Below are 13,401 nucleotides of genomic sequence, written 5' to 3'. Positions count from 1 at the left end.
AAAGTGACCAACTACATTCAAAACAGAGCCTTCCTCATCTACAAGGCTTTAAAGCTACATGGGATATCAGACAGACACATTAATGTGAGCTGATGAAGAGAACTGCCCTTTGGTCATCGTTTTGGTCTGAAGAATCTCCTTGGCTACAGGGCCTGCATGGCTGCAGGATGTGTGATGACCCCAGGTCCCACAGGTGGCCAATTCCAGCTATCTCCAGACTGCCCATTAAATAAATGAACGGATGCGGCCACTAGTTAGGAGTACTTCACACAGAGCATCACATTAGACTATGTTTCTCTCACTACACTTTGTACAGGTTTTTTTTGTTTTTTTTTTTTTTTTAACCTAGACAGAAGTTGATTTTTCTGCTTAGAAGCTGACTACAGAAGGACGTACATCTGCTGCAAACAGGTACCATCAAACTGACAACAACCAACTTTAAGGGAGGAAGATGAGAGCTTGAATGCACCCCCATCTCTAAATCAGAGAATCTCACAAATGCTCTCATGTTGCAGCAACACAGGCGTAAATCTAAAGAAGGTCAACAGCTTTGACTTGCTCTCCACTACCCTCCATCAGAACTCAGCAGTAAGAGTTGTTCTTGCAAGAGGTAAGGATCAATGTGTTAACCCTTTCCATGCTGTAGAGCTGCTTTACAGCTACCATGAAAAGTATAATTTCTGTTGTCATTTGCAATAGAGGAAAATAGGAAATCAGAAGTACTGTCAGGTCTCCCAAAGCTCCTGGGTAAAGAAAGGGAATCTGACTGTGTTGGAAAAATGACCACTAAAAAAATTAAAACTAAATAAAAGGTGAAGTGCTAGAGCTAAACTGAACATAGAAAGAAAATGGGGACCAAATCCACATGGATAAAACGAGGAAGCAAAGCGTGAATGTGGACATCACAAAAGGTTTGAGGCTTACATGTGTCTAAGAACAGAGAAACTGAGTGAAGAAATTTGCCCCCAGAGCAAGGGAAGAAAATAAAGGTAGGAAGAGCAGACATGGGAACTCAAAAAGGGAAGTGAAAAGGGAGAGAAAAGGGTCTGAAGGCATTTATGACTGTCTTTTCCCTCATTTTTTCTCAGCAGCAACTTAAATAGGGGTTAATGGCTTTCACATCATGAGGCAGGATAAACCATTTTGTGGGAAAGCTTGTATTAATGGCAATGAAATGAGCAAATATTTTTTGATACTTCCCCTCCATCTTCTACTAATATATTAACATGAGTATGTATTAACAGAGGCAGGTGCCTCTGAACAAATAAGCACAGCAAAACCTCCGTGCCTGACAGGAGCTAACTAGAGATAATCTGTGCAATGGGAAAAACTGTGAAGCTGAATTGCTAATTTCATTCATGCTGAAGGTTTCAAAGCAGTCTCTTTCGATAGAAGATCATATCTTATAGAATCCAGGACAATTTCCTCCACAAAAAATAATAAAAGCAGAAGCTTTTCCTTGGCTGTAAAACCACAGTGTTTTCTGAATGCCTGACAAGAATTCATTTTGGAAAGCCTGATGTGCAAACACTAAATTATTTCTGTGATATGAGTAAGTTTTTCTCTTACATGTGCAGGCTCAAGAGAGGGGCATTAATATATGAGGGCTGCTCTGAAAGTAATGCCTCCTATTTTATTATTTTGACCCACAACATCAGAGGTGGATGTCTATGGCAGCAGAGGTTGAACCTTCCCACCAATATTCCATTAGATTTTGTTACCCTGTGACAGTATGGCAGCAGAGGTGCAGTCTGACAAAATGGCTTCTGACATGGAAGGGCATACAAAGCAAGGATATCAAATTGGATTCCTCCATACAGAAAAAAAATGGCACCTACTGACACTCATTGATGATTGCTGAATGTTTCAGGAGACCAAACAGGGGATGTGAGCACAGTGAGGGGGTGGGCAGTGCATTTCAGCAGTAGTGACAGCAATGTGAAAGACAAGCCATGTTCCTTCCAGATGGCCATGCACAGCTGTCACATCACAAAATAAAGAGTGCATCAATCAGTTCATCTACACAAATCAGCAGATTACAACCAGAGATCTGTGTACAGAACTGAGTATTGGCTTCAATGCATTGGAAACAACAGTAGAAACATTAGAATATTGCAAAGTTTGCACTAGGTAGGTCCCATGAATGCTCACAGAGGAGCCAAAAGAAGATATCACGCACATACATCAGGACCTATTGAACAAATTATGAGTCTGCAGGAGACAGTTTCCTTGCCCACATTACTAATGATGATGAGATGTCGTGTCACTACTATGAGATGGAGTCAAAACAGCGCTTCATGGAGCAGTGACATATGAACTCTCCAAGAAAGAAAATGCTCCATGGGTAAAGTGATGTGCACTGTCTTTTGAGATAGGAAAGGAGTGATACTTCGAGACTTCCTGGAACCTGGAAAAACGGTCAACTCTGACTGCTCCATTGTGATGCTGACTAAGCTGAAGGCTTGAATTTCCAGAGTCAGTCCAGGGAAGATGATCTTTCTCTTGCAACACAGTAATACCAGACTCTGTATCAATTTGAAGACTGTGGAGCACACTGCCAATCTTGGCTGGACTGTTCTACCACATCTACCATATAGTCTGGAATTGGTGTCTTCTGACTTCCATCTGTCAGGATTAAAGAAAGATGGACTGCTAGGGTAACATCTTCCCAGCAATAATGACATCCTAGCAGCTGTGAAACAACAGGTCACCTCTGCTGGTGCAGGTTGTTACGAGTATGGCATGCAGGCTCTTGTTTATCGCCAGCAAAAATGCACAGCTAATGGTAGTGACTACATTGAACAGTAGCACTTCGTAGCAGAGAATTTGCTCTATCAAATAGTGTTATTGTCTTCTTTCTGTTTGTTGTAGTTTTTAATGGAAATAAATAGGTGGCATTACAGTCAGAGAAACCTACCTATACATACGCATGTTTCCATTTATTCCTTCTGACAAAACACACTGTTGCTCTGAGAGAGCACAAAGGAAGGAGAAGAGAGGAAAGCAACTAACCCAGCTGGGAACAAGGTCTGCTCATAGAGGAAAGGATACCACAGACTGCCTTCAGGCTGACATTGGCCAGAGAACAAACTGCAAAAGCTATGCCATTACTTGACACAAAACATGGTTGTGGAACATTAAACCATGATTAACTAAGACTTCCACCCAATTCTTGGACTATTCTGTTATTCATAGTTGGAAATTCAGCTGTTGGGGCAGGTGTTTATCTTTATGCATCAAGGTTGTATTTGAAGTCTTGCTGAGACAAACCAAGGGTGAAATTATTTGTCAAGAAAACAGTCTTATTCCTGAGTAAGGGGGACATCCATGAAAGGATGATGAAATAGGCATGTAAGTGTCATTGCTGCCAGTAAGAGCTAGAAGCTAAATCCCCTAAGCTCAGTCAAAAATAAATAAAATAAAATAAGTGCACTAAGCACTAGTCTGCATCATCAGGCATGCAAATATTCATGGACATTTGATGTGAGTTGTCAAGCCACTGGCATTTCATGGACTAAAACCTCTCAAATCATACAGAAATGTGTTGCACATCTTTCTCAGTGGATTTTATATCAGATCTTACTGAGCACATCTGTAAAGATGACCACGTACTTTGTGAATCATTTACTCACCCTCATGCAAAGTACAGGTGCAGTACGGGAACTGAGAGTTAACTACGTACCTAAAGCAGCTAGAGATGTAAGAATCTTTCCAGAAAAAGAAAAAGCTGTGCTCTATCTCTCTGCAATTTATTTAAAATGAATTGATGTATTTTTCCTTCTAGTTTCCAGCCTGAAAGAGAAATGACCCTAATCCAAAATTCAAGCCTGAGCCTGAACTCTTTCACCTCTTTTTAATCCCAGTGTGAAATTAGAGGTTCCTCTGATCAGATTTCTAAACCTACACAAGACCAAGCTCTGAGCCACAAGTAGGAGAGAACCTAACACCCAGTCATCTCTCAGAGAGTTGCTTTATTCACATCCAGACCAAAAGAAGAGACCAAAAGAAAGAGGCAAAAATACTTCTGAGGCTTGAGCTCTACTCATGGATGCACAGGAGGTCTGAACATGAAATGTTACTGAAAAGTCAAAATAGCCTTATTTTTCCTAAAAAGTGTTTCATATTATAAACAGATCTCCTTTAAAAATATCACTTTCACTTATCTTCTTAAAGTTATCAGTTTCATACACATTTCCAACTGTACTAATGTCTTCTCAAAAAGGATCAAGTCAGGAGACTTATAAAAGCAAAACCATAGAAATTAAATTGACCAATGGGCAGCCTGATCAAGTGGGTAGCAATCCTGCCCAGGGTGGCAGAGGGGTTGGAAACTGATGATCTTTAGGATCCTTTCCAACTTAAGCCATTCTATGATTCTCCCCAAGGTTGCAGCAACTGTGCCTTGTTATGTATTGAATACTTCCCACTGCAAACACAAGCAGCTATTCCTGATGTAGCAGAGAAACATAATTATGTTAATTATTTAAGAAAACCACAACCATGTGTGTTTCTTAACCAGGTTCAGAGCACGAACAAGTGAAGTTCCTTTGGTAGGAAGTAATTAAAGTGAAATTGAGGTCAAAGACAACCTGCAGAAACAGCATGTTCTGGGTCACTGTCAAGAAAATGGGGTGAAAAAACTTCAAAAAGGCCAATAACCGTATAATGATTGAGATTCAGTCTCATCCCTTCCAGCTATTAACTCCAGCTATAACCTGATTTCCTGATCAGGAATATTACCAATGCAAGCCTATGAATGCATGCAATTCTTGACACATTTTTTGTGTCCTTTAGAGTCTGAAGTCAAAATGAAGACCTGTAATAGAGTTTGAAAAAGCTTCATTTTTATACAAAGAAAGTATGAAACTTACATAATTTTAAAAAAACTTTTGAGTTCTCCCCAGTGCTATTCTTGACCTGCTTTATGCACAAAACACAACCACATTATTTGTATTGTTTCATAAAGCTGTTGTCAAAGACACCTTAAAAAAAACAAGGCAATTCTGAAGCAAATATAATACAAATATAATAATTTCTGGAGAAATATAACACTGTGCAGAAGCAGCAGCAGTCTTGGAGGCTTCTAGAGTGTGTGGAAGATAACTTTCTGACACAGTTGGTAAGAGAGCCTACCAGGGGAGGTGCCCTACTAGACCTGCTGTTCACAGAGAAAGACTGGTGGGAGGTGTCGAGATTGTGAGCTGTCCCAGGCAGAATGACCATGAAGTGGTAGAGTTCTTCATTCTTGGTGAAGTCAGGAGGGGGCCAGAGAAACTGCTGCCTTGGATTTCCAAAGGGCCAACTTTAAAGTATTCAGGACACTGGTAGGGAGGGGTCCCTTGGAAGTCTGTCCTGAAGGGTAAAGGAGACCAGGAAGGCTGGTTTCTCCACAAGGAGCAATTCTTAGAAGCATAGGAGCTGGCTATTCCCCTGTGCCATAAGATGAGCCATCTGGGAAGAAGACTGGTGTGGAAGAAAAGGGAATTTCTGTTGAGATTCCAAAAGAAAAAGAGAGTTTACCTGCTGTGGAAGGAGGGATGGACAATTCAGAGAGAGTACAAAGAAGCTGCTAGAATATGCAGGGAAAAAATTAGAAGCACAAAAGCCCAGTAAGTTTGAAGCCTATGTGCTGTGCCTTCTATAGGATCTTCTAAAGAGGAACATATTTCAGGTCTATTTCTGCAGTCAATTTAGAGCCCTCTTGGATGATATTTTGATAAGTAGTCCACACAGAAACCCTCATCAAATATGAGGAGCAAGCAGGCTCTCTCCACCTTCTAAATACAGGCTAATGTTCCCATATTTCAAATTTAAACACTTCGAAATTGCTAATGTTCATACCCTGAAACTATGGTAAAGCATCAGACGTTGCAGAACTGATACAATTCTACAACTGAAGCCCCATGCTTCAGTTTTTGTACTGCTTCAGGAATTTGTACACAGGTATGCTCTTCTCCATCTGTACAGAGCTGTAGCTGTGTCTTAGGGCAGAGTAATATAAAAAAAAACAGAAGAGCTAATTCACCTCCCTATAGACAATCAGTGCATCGACTGTCTTACTTATGCCCACTCTCAATGGCTTAGTGACCATATTAGCTGCTTGCAAATGGACACGTCATGCTTGAAAGGTACATCTCACATGGAATTCACCAACATGAATAGATCTAGCCAATTTTATAAAGTAAATTACAATTATTTTATATTTCAAAACATTTTCCCTCAGGTAAAAAGACAAAACAATAACAAAACCAACATGTTATTCCTCCTCTTCTGGGAATATTTAAAATGCAAAGAATATCATAGTTAAAGCCTGGTTTTCATGACATTTTCTGAGCCTGCAAACTTTACTATGATCTAGGGAATACATTTTGTTATACCTTATATTCAATTTTTGTTGTCATCCCCAGTATACCTCTATTACATTGATAGAAAAATATGTCCTCTATTTCTCCATTGTCAGACATCGTGCAGCAGATAAAGTGCCTGTTCTGTATGTTGAAGTAACTGAGAGTGTTAAAAAGAAAGGTTTGTTACCTCACTGTTACCTGGGAAAAGAAGCACCAACTCCTACCTCACCACATCCTCCTTTCAGGTAGTTGTAGACAGCAATAATGTCTCCAATAAGTCTGCTCTTCTCCAGACAGAAGAATTCCTTCCTTAGCTGCTCTCCATAAGCTTTGTGCTCCAGATCCCTTACTGCTCTGTTGCCCTTCTCTGGGCAAGCTCCAGAGCCTCAATGTCTTTCTTGTGATGAGGGACCAAAACTGAACATAGTACTCAAAATGCAGCCCCACCAGTGCCAATTACAGTCTGATACAAGCCTGGATGCCACCGGCCTTCTTGGCCACCTGGGCACATTGGTGGCTCATGTTCAGGCAGCTGTTAACTAATGCTCCAAACTCTTTTCCTCCGCACAGCTTTCCAACCACTCTGCTCCAAGCCAGTAGCATTGTATGGGATTGCTATAACCAAAGTGCAGGACCTGGCACTTGGTCTTGTTGAACTTCATCCTATTGGCCTCAGCCCAGCTTCTCGTTGAAGTTCAAGGAAGGAACAACTTCTTACACTATTTCTGAAGTGAGAGGTGCCAGCAGGGCTCTGCAACCCTAATTATACCATTTTTGCTGGTGTCATTGTGGGACCTCATTACAACAGGACAGAGCAGGTAGCCCACTGTTGGCTGTCTGTGGCAGAGCACTAAAGTGCCCCCGAGTGCTGACATATCCATCAGTAAGCCTAAGCTGCACATAGGCCAAGAATAGTCACAAACACAAAAGTGACATCCACACCTGTTCCATCTCACAGATTCATTTAACCCAGAGCTAGGAATTTTTGTGCTGGATTATCCCCCCCCTACCCCCCCCACCCCCACACACACCCTCTGCAAGAAATCTGATAGGACTGGACTTTCCACAGAAGGGAAAAACAGTGAGGCAAAAACCTCATCAAAACATACTGGTAGAACGCAAGCAATATAGTGCACTGCAGTCCATTTAAAATATCAAGAAAAGTGCCTGACAATTTCACTTTTAATTCATTTTAGCAGTGAGAAGGCAGCCCAGGATGAGAGATCAAAGCTTTGTAAAATTAGGTTGTGAGAGTGTTTGGCTCAAGGCATCTGGGTAGCTTTAAATAGTTGTTTAGGACTGTGACTGCCAATGAAAATATCCTGAGCTGAATTAAGATCAAGTCCAAGCTTGATTCCAAGAGCAGCCAAACCCATGCCTCCGGACATCAACTTTCCACTATAAAGGGACAAGCAGTGCCAGAAGTGCTCTGTGTTGCATTCCTTCTGGACTGAAAAGGCTGGTGTTTTCAGTATGCAGCTAGATGCTTTAAAAAGAAGAGGAATATAAAATCCAATAACCCAATTCCTTGCAGAGAAAACTGGCAACACAATACAGTGACCTCATATGCCTCTGTGATATTTCCTTAAATTATACAAGTTATGTATCGGTAGCATAGAAAAATCAAAACCGGAAATAAACATACAATCTGAATTACAAAAAGAAAGTAAAAATAAAAACCAACACAACAAACTTAACGATAAGGAAAGGTATCTTAAGAATAAAAGAAAGAAATATTTTAGGGAAAAAGAACTTAGCAGATAACTCATCTTCCCATCCTACCTTCTCCTTCCTCTTGTTCCGCATGTATCTTGGGAAACTGGTCAATTAAATTAAATCCAGTAGGCAGAAAGAGGCCTTAGAAGTATAAATAAGTCATAAATACTATAAAAACTCACAGTGGAAAGTAAGAGTCACTATATTTGCCCTTGATGAGGGCAAGTACTGCAGTGCCGCTACACCAAGAGTCTATGCAGAGAGAAATGTTATAAGCATCCCATCACAGGGAAGATATTAGCTAAAAAAGTTGCTACTCTACAGCACTCTACTGGAGCCAGTCAGTCATCACAGACAGCATTGCCAAATACAAGGACCTGTCATACACACTACTCAAGGAACAAGCTATTATTTTGCTTTGAGGAATATACCTGTATACTACAAACAGCTCCTCAAAAAGAGAAATAAATCTCTGTATTACAAAGAACGGATAAAGTGGGTGAAAACTGCCTGTTCAAGATGCAGAAATCTAGATAGATATTTGACCTGAATCACCAAAACTCTACTTCAGTTTAGGTGATGGTGAATCAGGTGTGCTAAAACTCCTTATAAATAAGCCACAAGACTGCTGAGAGATTAAAGTGAATGGCATATTGTTACCATCAGAGAAGTCAGCACAGTGGAAAGGTGATACAGAAGTGCATTAGCAAAAGGACTGGTACGAATGGAATGGTATTACATAGGAAAAGGAAAGGTGCTCACCCATCCCTGAGGATCTAGGCTCACAGGGAAAACTCTACATGGGAGGGATCTCTAACCAGAGATCCTTCCCCAGTGGCAGTCAACCTGTAAATGAGGTCTAAGAGAGGTACAGCCAGGTTCCACCCCATCTGGTCACACAGCTGAATTGCCTTCACCTGTGCTCCCAAGGCTGACCGGGTCCTTTCCCCACGTGCTCAATCAGTGGTTCAGGCTGTGACTCAACAGTTACCATACACATATAAAGTACAATTTGATAACTGTAGCAATGAAATGCTGCAGAAATTAAGCAATCATGAATGCAAAATACATTTTTGACTACAGGAGCCATATTTTCTTTAAAAATTTAACTACAAATGCTAGGTAAAAGTTCTGAGAAAAACAGTATACACTATGTGGAGTAATGGTGAAAACGAGTGCTTTTCTGTTTCTTCTCAAAAGTCACCCTGTTTGCCTAAACATCAATCTTTGCTTCTGTCATCTAAGTAACCATTTTTACCTCAAAAGTGTTTCAGAACCCTGAGAGAGACAAACTCAGCAATGTGCCTATGACCAATGGCCCAAGACATGAATTAATGTATGTTAATGTAAATCTTTTTGAACTGGAACAATACTGTGAGCTGTTTGTTGATCTTGGAGGAGGCTTAGTTAATTTAGAAAGAGCAGTATTCCTTCTCCTCACTTACTAAGGCACTTCAGCCACAAGGAGATCTGATGATGCTTCATAGGATGACATGGAATCTGGTCCCACAGGCAGAGAGTGACGCCATGGAAACTCTGATACTACCACACCCATGGGGCGCTCCAGCAGTATGGCATTTCTCACTTCAGTGATGAACCATCATGAGCTGTAAATTATACAAGCCATGAGGTTTGAACAATGAGATAATTAAGAAACATGACTGATACATACAGGAAAAGAGCAACACCTTTTTTTAATAACTTGTGTTAGCATATACGTGTATTGGAAAGATCATCTGTGGGTAGGGAAGTTACTCACAGAGACCAGAAAGGACCTAATTTCCAGTCCTTTCTTGCTGCATGCAAAAGAACTTCGTATTTTTTCATTTTGTGCTGCAGAACCTTATAGAGAAATCCCACTCTTATTTTCAGCAACTAACTTGCCCTCTGTTAAGCAAATTTGAATGTTTATCCTACAATTAAGACAATTTCTGAATAAAAACTATTTTCCCTTTAGTTTCTGTGCAGTGTCTTCAGTTTCATTTTATGTCTTTGTCAACAATCATTAATTTATTGCATTTGTAGTTGGTTTATGATATCGTTCTGCCCCCTTTATGTTAGCATCTGACTTTCCCTTATTCTATTTATATGAAAGTTGGCTTTTATGCTGCCTGCGTAGCAGTCCATTTAGAGGAACACTAAATCAAGCGAAATATTAAAACATAAAACAAGACTTTAAGACATAAAAATAAAAGCAATTCAGAGTTCTTTCACTAACTCCAGAGTGGAGGAGAGCTGAGCAGTTGTCTGAAACCCAGGAGGTCTCTGTAAGGGTCTTACAGCTACCCAGCTGGTAGGTAGTAAATCAGGTGGTAACAAAAGCATACACATTTCCTGTGAAGTTACTTGTGGTTGGCTGCCTTAAGATAAGATAATTCAGTCATTAGCAGTTAACCACCTTATGTTAGTGCATTTCTGCCATTCCCACAAGTTTTGTGTTTTGGGATCTTCACATGGAAGTGCCATCAGTTCAAGTGGATGTGTAACCTATTGCAGGTTTTCTGAGCGATACATTTAGGGGAAGGAGGGAGATTTTTATCACAGTGATACTGCAGTGAAAGAAGTACTAGAAGAAAGATTTCCCTACTCATCAAATGAACCATTAGTCTTATTGGACTAAATAGCAAGAAATCTTTGAAAGGATTTGTTTGCAGAGGATGGTCAAGATAATTAACATGCAGTCAATGTTAAAACACAGACACATAAAAATCTGTTACCATTTAATTCCAGCTATTCTAAATAAGTTTCAAATACAAAATCTCATACTGGATGTTCAAAACCTTTTGAGGGGCCTTTTTGTAACAAAGGGGAGCTTTTAACAAGTTTTGAAATCATCTTCCTTACTAAATAAATGGTTCAGAATAAGGAAAAAGAGTAAAGCGGTCAGCGGTAAGGCACATCCTATCAGGTAGAAGGAGCTTGTACAGGCACACATGGATGTTCCACTTCTGATCTTCCTTGTGTCTTCTGTGCCAATTTTTGCTGAGAAATTGCAAGTAAGAGTTGCTTTCATTCTGTGGGAAGCTCAGATGAAAGTAAGGTGATGAAATTCACATGATGTAGCAATAATTTCAGCACCTAAGAAGAGTATTAAAAGGGATTCAAGAAGCTTGGGTTGGGAAAATAGGACATAAATGTCCTGCAAGAAAATGATATGTCAAAAGATGAAACTGGAAAGCAAATCAGCTCACTAGCACAGCAGTTTGGATTTTGAAATGAACTCACTGTTGTAGGATTTCCAATGGAAAAGAAGGTTATTGAGTGCACAGACACCTCTACATGCTATTTGTTCCCATCATATATAAGTACAGCAACATCTTCTACAACAGAAAAGGTCCCTAAATGCACTGTGCCAGGACTGCTTGTAAGTGACATTCAGGATAGAAGGAAGGACAGTTGGTAGAGTCACCAGAGAGAGCATGCAGGGAAAGAGCAGGGTCTGCTTCTTTCCAGCATGGCACTCACCTTCTTCGTGATGGATTGAGTTGCACAAAGCAGATGATCAGAAGTCTGGTAGTGACAATGAAAAATTCACAAAGGATGAAAGGTAAGGAGATTAATAAGCAATGCAATTTCAGAGGAGTCACAAGGGCATCTGGTGTGACTTCTTGTGCACAATAATTAGCAGGAAAAAGTATAAGTATTTCTCAGTCTTTTTTTTTTTTTCCCCCTCTCTCCTCCCTGTTACCTTGGCCCTGGTACTACTTTGGGCTTCACACAACACCCACAGTATCAGCTCAGATTTACTGCACAGATTGTAAAAGGAAGCACTAAAGCAGGAATTAGTTATATAAATGACGCAAATGTATTTTTCTATGCCATCAAAGCCTCTGAAATAGGGACTGGCTAATACAGGTGTAACAGTGTTCACTGTGTGCAACTCATCCAACTATATAATAGAAGATGTATCCACAGGGACAATTAGATGTCACAGTGCTCGGTCTTAGAATGAATAACTTCCATATGTCTTTTTTTACTTCTGTTTTCTTCCCAAAGTATATCTTGAAATTCCAAATTTGGCTCCATAGAAAGGGATTTACAAAAGCCAGTACACCTGTAGAAACTCTTGTCTCAGGGAGGCCCTGGAGAAACATGGCGGGGGGGGAGGGGTAGTTGTCTAACAGCTGAGGGAACAGAGGTTTCTAAATTAGGTGAGAATCTGCAGCCTTGAAACCTTATTTAGGTAGCTAGGTTCATAAGTAATTTATTTCAGAAACAAAGCATATGTTCTAACACAGTTTTAAATCACTACATTATTTCAAAACACCTTCTCAAGAGAAGGAAGCAGTATTCTTTTTTGAATACCCTACTGGACTGTGTTGTGTATGTTAGAAATTTCTCCAGAACAACAGAGGCACAAACTTGTATTTCACGCTGTCAGAACTATGTGCTAACCGCTCAACTACAGGCTAATCTGGTAGGAACACTAAATCCTTCCTATTAAATGATTCTACTAATCACTAGAAAATTAATTGCACTGAAATAGAGTAACAGAATGGTACTACAAGTTAAATCATGTCCCAGAGGAGTCCTAGGATCCTGTCCATACTCAGAAGACTGTATGTATATTTTATCTAAAATATGTCTTTCACGAAGCACTAAAGAAGAGCTCAAAGTTGGGGATAGTACTGAAATCACCCTTTTTACATCCTGGATGAATGCTCATCATTATATACAGAAAGGAGGACAGCACTCCCTCCTGTAAAGTCTGGTCCTACAAACATGCAAGAGACCATCTTGGTAAGTTGAAGGTATCTGTGGTCAGTTGGAGAAGAAAGAACACGGTAGATATTTCTACGTATAACCTCTATCAAGTTATTCAGTTCATGCAAGAATAATGAATCCTTAAGCTACAGTAGAACATTAGAACAATATGGAAAACACGCATTCTTTTATAAACATTAGATATAGGTAAAATCTTATTATTAACAACAACAACAAAAAAACACCTTAAAATAATGGCCATTTAAAGATGAATGCTCAGAAATACTAAATACCATGGAGGATTATTGCTCTTGTAGCTGTGAATGTGGTGGTTTGAACCACCTCTGCTTTATTTCCCAAAGCAGGGTGGACAGAGGGTCCCAGCAGATGCTGGTCAGGTGAAAAAAGCAAGGCAGATAGCAGTTCACTGTCAGTAGTTCACTGAAGAGTTTGCCTTAAAGGCAGAGTTTGGAGAAGTCAAAAAGCTGCTTCAGGCACATCAGGGCTAAAATATGTCAAGAGTTGAAGCCATGGTTTCCTCTCCTATTACTATTTTACCCCCTCCTCAACCATACAGAATTATGCAGAGAAACCCCAAGACAGCAGAACTATTGACACTGTGGAAAACCTGACG

The sequence above is a fragment of the Gallus gallus genome, chromosome 3 (genome assembly GCF_016699485.2).
Source record: "Gallus gallus isolate bGalGal1 chromosome 3, bGalGal1.mat.broiler.GRCg7b, whole genome shotgun sequence".
In the NCBI taxonomy this organism is placed as follows: domain Eukaryota; kingdom Metazoa; phylum Chordata; class Aves; order Galliformes; family Phasianidae; genus Gallus; species Gallus gallus.
This window is presented reverse-complemented; position numbering follows the sequence as displayed.